The sequence below is a fragment of the Pinus tabuliformis genome, chromosome 6 (assembly GCF_031772625.1).
Source record: "Pinus tabuliformis cultivar Carrire ecotype Pingquan chromosome 6, CPIR1, whole genome shotgun sequence".
Classification (NCBI taxonomy): Eukaryota; Viridiplantae; Streptophyta; class Pinopsida; order Pinales; family Pinaceae; genus Pinus; species Pinus tabuliformis.
Window position 1 is genome coordinate 1,471,251,132 of NC_142292.1, and position 15,154 is coordinate 1,471,266,285.

Consider the following 15,154-nt stretch of genomic DNA (forward strand, 5'->3'; position numbering starts at 1 on the left):
TGGATGCTAAGTTCACTTCCAAGTTCTGTAAGGAGTTGTTTTCAGGTTTTGGGATTAATTTAGATGTACAAATAGAGAGGTTTAGTAGGATTTTAGAGAATATGATGAGGATTTATGTGATGCATTAGCAGAGGCTATGGGAGGAACACCTTCCATTGGTCGAGTTTTCTTACAAAAATGGTTACCAGGAGTCACTGAGGATGGGCAAAGTTGTAATACTCCCATCAGTTGGAGTGATCCAGTGAATAGGGTATTGATAGGACTGGACATGATGGCAGACATGGAACATGAAATAGGTTATAATGAATAATCTAAAGGAAGCACAAGAAGGCAGAAGAATTATGTAGACCAACAAAGGGCATTTAAGGATTTTCAGGTTGGGGAGAATGTGTATTTTCACATTAAGGCCAGGAAGATCTCTGTGAGGATTGGATCATGTGCCAAGTTTGCACCATAGTATTTCAGGCCTTTTGAGATCCTTTAGAGGATTGGATCAATGGCCTATATACTTGCGCTTCCTTCGATAGTGAAATTCCGTGATGTTTTCCATGTTTCATTGCTTAAAAGATATTTAAAGGATGTTGATCATGATATTGACTGGTCTGTATTGTAGGTGGAACTAGAAGGATAATTCCAATTGGAACCTCAGTGCATGTTATAGCAGAAACAACCCATGCTCTAGAATAGAGCAATCGAGAAAGTTAATGTGCAGTGGAAGCACTTTGGGCTCAATGAATCTACATGGGAGATGGTTGATCAGATGTGGGTTATGTATCCTTCTAATAATGGTCTTGGACCCACCAACATGTCAGGGGATATCCCCGATAAGAAGACCCAACTAGACCTCAGACCGTTTGGTGTAGGAGTCCCAGCAGTGGGTCGTATAGTATCGCCTTGACTGCAGTGCTCATAGAGGTAAGTAAGATATCCTTTTTAGTAGCAAGGGTGTGACATGCGCAGAAAGCCAAGGAAGCTGCATGAATGGTTCGAACACACAGAAGGTGGAATGAGTGCGCCCCTTGTAAACCTCTGTAAACATGCAGCTTGGAAGGGAACACACGAGCACAAATGCATCACAAACTGGAAGGAAGGTGAACCAACAATCCAAAGTGATGGTTAAACCAACAACACATCTTAGTAAGATTCATACATACATATATAGAAATATTCTATACATACATGTGTCTGCAAATATATACATGTATCATTAGAGTAAACAATTTAACTAAAATACAATAACAACATATCCATGAAACGTGTTGGCTCTATTATATTAAGAAGTGAAATTGATAGTCATACAGTAGAACCATGTCCAACCACTAGTCCCAATAACAAAACGTTACAATCATTGCCGCTTGCTCCTCCAAAGAGATGTACTAGCTCTGCACTGTGGAGAAGCCAAGGCTCATTACAATACTGTCCAAGCTTTCTCTAAGATACTCCTATTGGAAGCTTGGCCAGCCAAAAGCCCATACAATGAGTTATGAGGTTTCATAAATAGCAAAGGTTGGGGTGACCCTTGACATTCCCCTTTGTGACTCTTCACCTACCCTCATAACTCTTCACCTACTACATGACTGTTACATTCAAGTATCGACACTTGGACTTTCACTTTACAAGATGTTACATACAATCCGTGCATGTACCCATGTGAGAAAAAATAGGCTTGAGCAAGCCATGCAAGTTATCACTAACATTCGGATAGTTGTGGTAAGACCAACACTTCGACATCCTTGTGACAATCGATGGTGGAGAATTGATTCCAAGCTTCGTCATCCGTGTTGGTGTCCATGCACTCAATGGTGACATCCTGCTGAAAGCGAACTCTTGCCTCTATTGCATCCGTGTACACTAATATGGCTCCTCTGTCGAATTCATCTGATAACATGCGCACCATCGTCTTCAGTGCACCTAGATCAGCAACATACTGACGCATAGTGTCTTTTCTGATTGCCAAGTGTGTGTTGGTGACCATGCACATCAACTTGTAAAAATACATGTTCATATCCATTCAGACTTTCTTCTTGTCTTCGCCTCGATGAGTGTGGCAATGCGTGGGATCGCATGCATGCACATAATGTATTCCATTCTCCTAAACACCCTTGCATGTGATCGATAACACTACACACCTTGTCTGCTCCGTGCTAGTTGTTGGGCTGGGTCTATAACCTGTATGGGCACAGTTTCATCAATCTGTGCATGTTGCACCTCTTGTTGTACTTGTTCCTATTGCAACTCCTTCTCTCGTCTGTGGAGCTCCTGTTCTTCCTTGAGTTTCCACTTCAGCACCTACAACTCCTTCTGTTTTTCTCACTCTACCTTGGCGTGATCTTCTTGTCACGCTGTCACCTCATAGCCTCAAAATTCAAAGCTACTTTCATCACAAGTGGATCTCCTTGAACTTGCAACGTTTCTCTACCTCTGTGATTTCAACAACCTTCCTCTTTCATTTTTCGCACGCAGGTGTGCTACCTTCTATTGTTGCTGATGGTGCTACCTTTTGTGATGCCACTGTAATTTCATCTTGATACCCTTTTCCATGAACAACTTGATGTCTTCATAGATAGGCAAGTTCATAGACACTTGATCGAATTCATCCTAGTTGCGCTCTCAACGTTGTCTTTGATTATGCTCTCTTGGAAGCCATTGTACCTGTGATGTTGAGAGGAAGACAAACACCTGTGATACCTGGAGACATAGAAACACTCATAGCAAGGAATCTGTCAGTTGAAAACCAAAACAAACTAGAGGATTGACATGCAACATACTTATGTGATTGTATGTGAATATTGCACAATTTTCAGTGGGAGGGTGGGAGACTGATTGCCAAAACTATGCAAGGCACAGTCTTGGTTGTCAAGAGGTTGACTGACTACTGGAACTGCGCAATGCACAGTCCAGCCTGGCCTGCTGAGGACTGAAATTGGGCAATGCACAATTTCAGTCAATAGTGACATGAAAACCAGTAAATTGCACTGTGCAGATTTTGACGCCAGCAAGGCACTGCTTCCCAGGATTGCACAATGGAAGCATAGAGGTCAGTGTTGGGCTAGATTTGTGCAATTTTTGGAGGGAAGGTAGAGCCTTCACTTTCAGAAATGCACAATGCTAGCCGGGCAAGGCAAGGTCTGAGCCAAGGCAGTCCAAACCCACCGACAGGCGACTGAAAACATGAGAAGTCTGAATGCATGGTGAAATTGAGTGTAAAAAAGAGTGTTTGGTAATGCATGCAAACAGTAAGTGCATGATTCCGAAAATGGGAAAGCATGCATGTGTGTGAAGTGGGTCAGCGCAATGGCAACCATTAGTGCAAAAAAAGTGTAATGCATGTGACAACAATGAGATGAAAAATAAAACTAAAACGGTGCTTCTAGAAGCTAATATACGTTAAAACGATAGCAAACACTCATTGAAATGAAGCAGATAACACTTATACAAAGAGAAACACAAAAATTTATAGAAACGCAACGCAATATATGAGAAGCAGACTTACCCTGAAACAGATAAGATGAAAGTGCCGAAGACTCCTGGATGCAATGTGGGATGTTAGAGATGCAAGATTGATGTGAGGAATGAGCTTTGCAGCATCTGGTTCATAATTTTTTATAAGATTGAGGTTATGATGCGCATGCCACAAATCTAGGAAAACTGACACCTGGCAGGAGGTTTCTAAAATGGTATTTGCATGTAACGTCCAACTACTAATAATAGATACCTCAAATCTAGGGATGCTTTTTGCATGTCACTTTTTTCTATTTCGAGAAAAGAAGCCCATGCATGCAAATCAAGTTTTCTAGGTCCGGAAGTGAACCAGTCAACCTAAAGGCACATGCAATAGCCTGTAAGACTAGGGGAGGAATTTCCACAATTTATGAGTTGAGCTAGGCTGGCTATTCTAGAGGGATTGAGCAATTTCTAGGGTCATCAGGTGACTGCTACCCATAATTGCACAATTTATGGGCTAAGCTATAGTGCTGGGCATATTGCACAATTTTCTCAAGGAAGCATGTCTGACTGTTCTGCGCAATTTTGGAGCTTAGGAGGTTGCCCAGAAGATTTGCGCAATTTCTTGAAGGAGGCATAGTTCCCCTCCAGAATTGTGTAGTTTTCTGAGGGAGCTACTCCACCAGAAACTAGCTTAAGTTTGGCATGGCAGACTGTGAAGGGAGTTAAGAAAACTTACATGCACAGGCTGGAAAGCCATTGAAAATCAAATGAAGCCTATGCACTTGATAGTGCAAGACATACTGCTAAGGATGGTTGGTAGGGACACTCCAAAACGAATCTAAGGAAAATTTTTGGAGGTTGTTTGTATCCGCTACAACACTTGGCAACCCACTAGTAGAACTCTAGCTCTCTGAACATACCTTGTTCATGAAAAGCAATTCTAACACCTTCAGAAGTATTATTTAGTCCTTCGTTCATCTCGAGTTCCACACTTGCTTGATTGTAAGATGTAGCATCTTCCATGTTCTTGATTGGTCAACACACATTCCAAGCCAATCCAACACAATTGTTTTGATTGGGATGAGGGGTATATTAGTGCACAAGCCATATGATAGTTAGAGTTTAAGTTTTCATCTTTGGTGTTGTTCCGCTTCCAGCAGGCCTAGATAGTACCCCGAAGGAGTCACGTAGGAACACAAGTATCGCTCCGCTGCAAGTGAGCCTGGTCAGTACCCTGGTGGAGATACTTGCATCAACTCTCTGCACAGGAATCCTTTCTCTTCTTTTGCCTTATCCATTTTTCATTTTTTTGAGATTTTTTCACATTTTCATTTTGTTTTTTTTTTTAATTTTCGTAATTGTGCATAACACTTATTCACTTCAAAGGTGGAAGAGGGATCCTAACTTATTGAGAGAAGAAGAGGTTCTTCCTTTAGAGAAGTAGTTTGTATATACCTCTGACGTTCTTGTTAAGGTTTTCCCCCTCACCTTACTCTACTTGATTAAGGTGACAAGGATTAACGCAAAACAACCGACTCGAGTAGGTGATACTAGTTAGCATGCAAGTGTTGTGTTTTCACCAAGGTTCACTTCGAACAACATGTATTTTCCATTGATGTATCATGGAATGAAGACACAAGATATTCATACAGAGGCAGGACAACAGATAACCAAGTATTGATAACTGCAGAAGTCCTCTTATACTTTACCCAGCTTGTTTCAAGAGTCGCATACGACTTCATGTGAAACTAATCTATGAACGTAAACAAGAGAAAAAATGACAAAACAAAGCAAAAGAAGAAGAAAATGTGTAAGCAAAGCGAGTAAGAAAAAAAGAAGGAAAACAAACAGACATGCAAAGTAAGAAGAAAACACGCATTCAAGCAAACAAGCCAAAATAAAACACTAATACTCCTAAGCTAACGATGCATGGGTCTGCTTATGTAAAGTGATACTTCCAATGCAGCCACTGGTGCATTGGTCGACCCATGTTGGTGAAGGCATGGTTCGCGAACAGTACAGCTGTGCAAACCATCAAACATGAAAGATATAACAGTGAAGCCAAACACACTTCGGGTTTAAGTGTGTCCATAGAAAAGAAGTGAGTGAAAGCACATGACATGCACTATGTGAAATTTCCATGGTGTTGTGCTATACTGTGTGCAGATGTTAAGAATACACATTCTCTTGACTATGAAATGCAAGCAAACATGTGAAAGATAGACCACTTACATTGTGCAAGTGTGCTTGCTGTGTAAGATTCCTCCAATGCATGAACGATGGGATCGTGTAGTTTGAGTGGAGGAAGTGAAATCTGAGTGTTAGATTGATCTTCAGTGCATACATATGAGTGATGAGGAGCCTTGCGTGTTTCAACAATTTCCTGATTGGAAGTGAAACCAACTCAGGATAGCAAGGGCCTAACATAACCATTAGCTCGGGCTGAAGTGCCTTGAAAGCCTACAGGGCTTCGACTTCGTTGATAGGTAGATATTCAAAGACCAAAAGCTTAGATGGATTAACAACAAGTGAATCAACATCATGATCAAATGAGGAAGTACATAGATCACGATAGCCATGATTAGAAAAATTGGGATGTTTGTTGGCATCCTCATGATTTGATGAATCACATAGAGGGGTAGTTGAGAAGCAAGAATGTTCACCTTCTATGTTTCCAGAAAAATAATATGAAAAGTCAAGTGGATTTTCAAGGAATGATTGGTCCTCTCCGTTATCGGATGATGGAATGACATCCCTGTGTTCTACAAAGATCAACAATGGGTGCATCTGTAGACATAGATACACATGTGAAATCAGGGATGGAATAATCACCAAAGATGTCAGGAAAAATAGATGAGGCGTGGACAAAAGGGAATCATCCTTCACCGCAGGTTGATGTTTAGGCTCCCAACCATACTCTTCATGAATGACGACGCAGGTTGGTTGTGCAACACCAACTCTGTCAATGGATTGATCCTCATTCACAATAGGTGTAGAGTCCAAAATGAAAGAACATAAGATAGTGCAATCCAGAGGATCAGCAGAGCACGAAGATGGAGGTTGAGGTATGACATGCATGTGACAATCCATGGGCTTTGTAACCAAGTCTACGCGAAAATTGAGAGAAGTGATGTTGGGAGGATGTGACAGTTGAACAGATGTGTGCGCATGTTATCCCACATCACTCTATGGTGGTGGAGCCATTTGATGAGGGGATGACAAACAATCACTTGTGACAGCGACCATTTCCATCTGTGATTGCGGAGCTCCATCACCGAAGTATGCTGAGCAAGGCTTGAACTTGAACTTTTTATTAGGATTGACAGATTTGGTAAGACAATATTCAAATTTGTCCATGAGGTACTAGAATTTCATTTGACTTTTCGGAGCTTGAAACTGCAATACATAGAAGCAGTCCCAAAAATCCATAGGCGATTCTTACGGGGTCTTCCATTGTTTTAACAAATTTTGTTCAAGAGGTTCTAGATCAAAATGATGGAAAGTAGATTCAATGAGATCATATAACTGCTCAAGTGAGTGCACACTGCCGGGTGGCATACTCCAAGACCATCGTTGTGGGGATTCGCAAAGTGTCTATACAAGCAACATGCTAGCCACTTTTACATAGAACTCGTCTGCAAGGAATGCATAGAATTATTCTAAGTACTCAGGCCATGCTACTTCGCCTTCACCATCATACATGAAATTAGACAAGAGATCACAAAACTGCTTTGTGATGTCGAGAGGTTCAGCATGCGAAAAGCATCGTGGAGGGACGAGTCTGATAGTATCAATGGTAGATGTATGAAGACTCAAAAAAGGATGAGAGGACATATCTTGTCATTTGTCCCTCCATCTATCGCAAAAATGTTGACAGTGTTGGACCCGCAAAAATGTTAGGTGATCTCCCCGGTAAGAAGTCCTAACTAGACCTCAGACCGTTTAGTGTAGGAGTCTCAGCAATGGCTCATATGGTATCTCCTTGACCACGGTGCGTGCAAAGGTAAGTAAGATGTACTTATTAGTAGCAAGGGTGTGACATGCGCAACAAGCCAAGGAAGGTGCATGAATGGTTCTAACACATAGAAGGTGAAATGAGTGTGCTCCTTGGAAACTTGTGTAAACACACATCTTGGAAGGGAACACACGAACAAAGATGCATCACAAATTGTAAGGAAGGTGAACCAACAATCCAAAGTGATGGTTAAACCAACAACACATCTCAGTAAGATTCATACATACATATACAAAAGGAGTCTATACATACATACATAAGAAAACAGATACATGTATCATTAGAGTAAACAAGTTAAATGAAATTCGATAACAACATATGCATGAAATGTGTTGGCTCTGTTATATTAAGAATTGAAAGTTCCAATCATACAATACAACCATGACCAACCACTAGTCCTAATAACAGAACATTACAGTCACTGTCGCCTACTCCTCCAAAGAGATGTAATAGTTCTACATTGTGGAGAGGCCAAGGCTCATTAGAATACTCTCCAAGCTTTCTCTAAGATACACCTATTGGAAGCTTGCCTAACCAAAATCCCATACAATGGCTTATGAGGTTCTGTAAATAGAAAAGGGTGGGGTGACCCTTGACATTCACTTTTGCAACTCTTCACCTACCCTCATGACTCTTCACCTACTACATGGATATTACAGTCAACTATCTACACTTGGACTTTCACTTTAAAAGATGTTACATACAATCTACACATGTACCCATGTGAGACAAAATACGCTTGATAAATCCATGCAAACTATCACTAACACTCGGACAGTTGTGGTAAGACCAACTCTTCGACATCCTTGCGATGATTGACGGTGGGGAACTGATGCCAAGCTTGGTCATATGTGATTGTGTCTGTACACTCAATGGTGACATCCTGTTGAAAGCTAACTCATGCCTACCTTGCATCCAGGTATACTGATATGGCTCCTCTATCCAAATTTTCTAATAACATGTCCATCATCATCTTGAGTGCAGCTGGACTAGCAACATACTGATGCATAGTTTCTGTGCTGCTCTCCAAGTGTGTGTTGGTGACCATGCACATCAACTTTTCAAAATACATGTTCAGCTCCAGTCGAACTCTGTTCTTGCCTTCGCCTCGGTGAGTGTGCCACTGGGTGGGATTTCATGCATGCACATAATTAGATCCATGCTCTTGAACACACTTGCATGCGATGGACAATGCTACTCATATTTTCTGCTCTGTGCCAGGTGGTGGGTTGGGTCTATAAGCTCTATGGGCACAATTTCATTAGTCTGTGCATGTTGTGCCTCCTACTGTACCTGTTTCTACTGCAACTCCTTCTCTCATCTGTGCAGCTCTTGTTCTTCCTTGAGTTTCCGCTTCAGCACCTGCAACTCCTTCTTTTTTTCTCTTTCTTCCTTCATGCGATTTTCTTATTGTGTTGTCAACTCATAGTCTCAAACTTCAAAGCGTCTTTCATCACAAGTGGATCTGCTTGAACTTGCAACTTTGCTTCACCTCCGTGTTATCAACAAACTTCCTCTTACATTTGTCGCATCCAAGTGTGCTAGCTTCTATTGTTGTTGATGGTGCTTCTCATTGTGATTCCGCTGTCATTTCATCTTGATATCCTTTTCCATGAACAACATGACGTCTTCATAGATAGGCAAGTTCATAGACACTTGCTCGACTACATCCCCAGTTGCACTCTCAATGGTGTCTTTGACTCTACTCTCCTGGAAGCCATTGTACCTGTGTTACTGAGAGACAGATGAACACCTGTGATACTTGGAGACATAGAAACACTCATAGTGAGAAATTTGACAGTTGAAAACCAAAACAAACTATTGGACTAACATGCAACATACTTGTGTGACTGTATGTGAAGATTGCGCAATTTTCACCAAGAGGCTCAGAGACTTCCTACTGGAACTGCGCAAGGCATAGTCTAGGCTGTCGGGAGGTTGACTGACTACTGGAACTTCGCAATGTACAGTCCAGCATGGCCTGCTGAGGACTAAAACTGCGCAATGCACAATTTCAGTCACCAGTGACATGCAAACCAACAAACTGCATTGCGCAGATTCTGGGGCCTGTAAGGCACTGCCTCCCAGAATTGTGCAATGCAAGGGTCGAGGTCAATGTTGGGGAAAACTTTTGAAATTTATGGAGGGAAGGCAGCGCCTTCACTCCCAGAAATGTGCAATGGTAGTCGGGCAAGGAAAGGTCCGAGCCATGACGGCTCAGACCTGTCGATGGGTGACTAAAAACATGAGAATTCTGAATGCATGGTGAAAGTGAGTGTAAACAACAGTGAATGGTCATGCATTCAAACAGTAAGTGTAGGATTCAAAAAAATGGAAAGGATGCATGTGTGTGAAGCGGGTCACCGCAACGGTGACTATCACTGCAAAAATAGTGTCATGCATGCGACAACAATGAGATGGAAACAAAAATTGAAATGGTTCTTCTAGAAGCTAATATACATTAAAATGAAAGCAAGCTCTCATTGAAATCAAGAAGAAAACACTTACACAAAACTAAACACAAAAAACGATAGAAATGGAGCGCAAGATATGAGAAGAAGACTTACCCTAAAACAACTGAGCTGAAAGTGCTGAAGAGTCCTAGATGTGATGTGGGATGTCAAAGCTGGAAGATCGATGTGAGGAATGAGCTCTGCAACATTTGGTTCATAAGTTTTGATAAGAGCGAGGTTATGACGCGCATGCCACAAATCTAGGAAAAAGTGACACTTGGCAGGAGGTTTCTAAAATGGTCTTTGCATGTAACCTCCAGCTGCTAAAAATAGATTCCTCAAATCTAGGGATGCTTTTTGCATGTTTCTTTTTTCTATTTTGGGAAAAGTGGCCCATGCATGCAAATCAAGTTTTCTAGGTCCCGGAGGGAACCGGTCAACCTGAAGGCACATGCAACAGCCTGTAAGCATGGCGGGGAAATTTGTACAATTTTTTAGTTAAGATGGGCTGGATGTCCCAGAGGGATTGCGCAATTTCTGGGGTCAGCAGGTGACTGCTTCCTAGAATTGTGTAATTTATGGGCTGAGATGTAGTGCTGGGTCAAATTGTGCAGTTTTCTCAAGGAAGCCTGTGTGATTGTTCTGCGCACTACCCAACACATTTGCGCAATTTATAGAGGGAGGGCTAGTTCCCCTCCAGAGTTGTGCAATTTTTTGAGGGAGTTACTCAGCCAGCAACTAGCTTAAGTCCGGGATGGCTGCCTATGAGGAGAGTGAAGCAAACTTACATGCACAGGCTAGAAAACCACTGAAAATCAAATGGAGCCTGGGTATTTGATAGTGCAAGACATGCAGCTAAGGATGGTTGGTAGGGAGGCTCCAAAACGAAGCTAAGGAAAAATTTTGGAGGGTGGTTGTAGCCACTACAACACCTTCATTATTTTCTAGTTGAGGTAAAGAAGTCTTGGTATATGTACATATTCATTTATGGTTGTTATTATAAATACCGCAATGAGTTGTGTTATAAAGCTCCAATAAGTGGTATGGCTTTAATGTTTGTCATGATGGTTTTTATTTTGACGAAGTTGTTCATTGTAAATACTGCAACAAGCTAAGTTATAAAGCCCCATGGGTAGTATGTTATGATTTTTAGTGGTCTTGCGAGTTGTAGGTGTCATAGAACATCGAGGATGGTGTTCCCCTAAGGGGGAGGGGCCTGTAACAACACTAGGTCAAAATTTCATGTAATAAATGTTAATAAAGGAAAAACAAGATCAAGGTCATGGAACACTTATTGCAGATGAATGTTGGGCAAAATATCCTAGTGGGCATCACTTGTTGCGTTTATGGTTAAGGGGAAATTGGTAAAGGTTTGGAAAAGGCAAAGTGGCATTAACTGACATTTTATTTATGAAAATAAAGGAAATTAGGAGAAAAGGGAGGTGAAAGGTCATAGGCTTCATGTGAGGAGGAAAATGAAGTAAAATAATGGAAAAATGAAGAAATTAGAGGCATCAATAATAAAAAGACATCAAAACATTAGTTGGTAGCTTTTTGTCAGTTCATTTTTGGAGTTAGTCTCAGAGAGGAGAAGAGCACCAAGGGGAGAAGAAAAAGAAAACAATCAAAGGAAGGACAGGGAAAGAAAAATAAGGAAAAAGAAAGCAAAGGAAGGACAATGAAGGAAAAGGAAGAAAGGATCAAGAAAGGAAAGGTTGGATTAAGCAGATTCAATAGGAATACTTGCAGGTAACAGATTGCATGTATAATTTCCTAGATGGTTTTGGCATGGATGGCATATGCATATGTGTATCTTGGTTTTTTGTTTTTGGTGGCATGAATTTTGTCATGTTTTGATAGTTGTTTTAGCCTTGCCTTTCCATGTTGAGATAGCCATGGTGTGATGGGATTATTTACCAGTTGAGCTTTGGATTGCTAAAATATTTTGGATCTCGGTGAGGTGGTCTTGGGAAAATCCCAAGGGTTGGGGTGGAGATGGTTTTCTCCTGGAATCCCTCAACAGGTGGGTGGGGTTAAGAAAATTCTTCACGGGATAGTGAAGGAATTCTGAGGCACCCAATCTCGGTTTGGTTTTGTGATCTCAGGAACAATTTAGGTGAGATCGCGGTATAGTGAGGGTGGAGGTCTTTTAACCTATGATTCCCTTGGTTTTTTATGTATTGGTTTATCCCATGAGATCCAACATTCACACTTGGAATATGGCATAGGGGTGATTGGCAAAAAGAAATATTTGGTTAAGCTAATCTATGGTCAGGTGGTACATGGAAGTCCCTAATTTGGTTGGATTTTTATATGGTTAATAAGAGATAATTTCATATTTCTTTTGAAGAGTAAATGTAATTGTTATCATGTGGCTTTAATGGTTTTTCTATTCTTGTTATTTATCTGCTTATATGTTGGTTATAAGCATGTTTATTTGACAATTCTAAGTATGGCTCTTATCACATTTCCATTAATGAATTTTTGGTTAATGATTGCAAGATCTAATTATTATTATGACAACTATTCTGAGAAGGAATTGGTCCTTCTTATTTAACCATAGGTAAGTTTCAGATCCTTATGTTCAGATTTGCATTCCTGACTTGTAGGTTGCATGTTTACCATGTGTTTGATGGAATTTCAGTCCCAGATGGAAGGGGTCAAGTCAAGTCTCGGTTCAAGTTTTGGTTTATAATCTTTGTTTCTATGTCATTTCTAGAAGTTTCATTGAGTTATGGTAAGAGGCCTGAGTCATAGCCCTGGAAAAGTGGCTCAGATTTTAGGGTCATTGGCATAGAACTGACTGGAAAAGTCCACAGCCGCTGGTAGGTAGGCCTATGGGAGCAACTGGAGGTTTACAGTCACTTCCATGCTTTGGAAAGGGAGTGGTAGAGGCTCTAGCTCAATGAAAAAGAGAGTTATTTCAGGGGTTGGGCACGCGGAGGGGTTGAGTTACTCCTAGAGGTCCTGTAGCACCTAAGGGAAGTCAGTAAGGTCTTAAGTTGTCGATTCCATTCCTTAATGTCATATAGGAGGTTGAGTCTTATCATAGTGACCCTCAGGTCATGTTTACCCTAGAAAAAATAGTGAAAGTGACTAAATGTGGGAGGAGGCGGTTACAGGAAAGTCTTTGGTTCATAATTTAGAAGGATGTAAAGGAATCAATTGTTGTGCACTCTTGGTCACATCATGACTAATAGGATTCAAGCAAGGAGGCTATGTTGCTCCAAAGCTAGTTCCTAACTCTAGGATTCATGATTTGCCCCTCTTCGCACTACTACAATTCCTATTTCCTCCTCCTAACACACTCCTTATTTGAATTTTCTAAAGCTCAATTTTGATGGCGCCTCTAAAGGTAAACTTAGGTGAGGTTGGCTATGTAGGTATCTTGAGGGATCATTTGATATCCCCTATCTACATATATTTAGGATTTATAGGATATAACAATAACAATCCAAGAAAATTGAAAGCTCTAGAAGAGGAAATATTGATTTCCTATACCTAAGGCTACACCAAACATATGGTCGAGGGAGGTTCTCAACTTATTACATACATCATATACTCACTATAAGTGGCTTAACATTATTTTGTGGATGAAATTTAAACTCTAAAATTTTTCTTGATTCTATCTAGAATATGACGATATTTGGACTTATAGTATGACAACTCTCATATTTTTTAGCTTCTATTCTATTTTATTATATAGGCCTATCTCGTGGAAATGTATCCATTACACTAAAGGAAGCAATATGCAATTTTCAACCCTTTATGCACTCTATAGTGAAACTAAACTAACATATAAGAAAATAGATAAACATAAATTTACTAATTACACAAAAATAAAAATAAATAATTAATAAAACTACCATCCATTTCTATTAACTATGACCATTTTAAATAATAAAGAATTTATATTTGTGTTATCACTAATTTCTCATTATTCAATATAAATAGTATTAACAAAGATATCCGAAAACCAAATATAATAGTTACATTAATTTAATTTTGATAAAGAAATTAATACTAAGCAGTAAGGAAAATATATATCACTAAACTTCAAGAAAAGTGAGTTAATAACTTTAGTAAATTACAATGAATGTGTTACTAATTAATTCATAACATATACTATTTTCTTTTTTTTATTTAACTTAATGACTATGGTTGCTAATATCAAATATATAGTTTCTTCTTCATAATAAAATTAAGACCAATAAAATAAAAAATATGTGATTGCATTTAAAAGTTAAGATATGTCTTATTAGCCTTCCAATAATATGCTATTTAACAATTTGGATGATATTTTATTTTTTACATTTGCAATAATATGTTATTCAACAATTTGGATGATATTTTATCTTTTACATTTGGTTTAATACAGTTATATAATTTTTTTCTAGTAAATTTATTAAGAAAATTTTGAAACATTGCAAAAAATTTTAAAAAATTTAAATTAGAAATAGATATATTGAGATAACTATAAACTCATATATATATATATATAATTATTTTCATTCAATAAAACATATCATATATATAAAATTTCAATTAATTAGAATCACCAAAATGTGATACGAAAATACAACTACCTAAAATGACACATAAGCAAAAACTATTTTTCTTGAGCCTTCATTCAATGTAAAAAGAAAACATCCATAACCTTATATATGAAAATACAATGGTGTAAAATAACACATAAACAAAATATCTATTTTTCTAAAAGCTTCATTCAATGTAAGAGAAAAAGATCCACAAAAATTTTAATGCTCCTTTGATGCATGCGCATCTAGACTTGGGCCAGCAATGTGACGGGGTGGTCACATGTTCTGGCTAAATGCAAGACTTGAGGAATACTTGGTTGTAAATTTGTGTTAATTTCATTAAGGGTAGGTAATTTAAAGCGGTCTAGTTTAGCTTAATGTTGAGTTATAACTGAATAACTAATTCTTTCTTGAGTGGAAAGAAGTAGTTAGGTGGATTGAAGTAGAATTTAGGGGAAAAAAAAGAATAGAACGGACAGGGGAGGAGAAAGGGATTTTTTTTTTTCCTGTAACCCTATGAACAGTTGAAAGGGCCATGGATTTTGAGTATCTGGCCATGAACAAGAAGCTAATTGTAACTGTTGTTTTTTTGTCTCTGTAGGATTTGACTTTTGAGCCATATGCACATTATCGAATTCGATTTTGTATGAATTGTTTGGTTTTAATAACCTTTGTGTTGTGATTCTGCACATGGAGTTAGT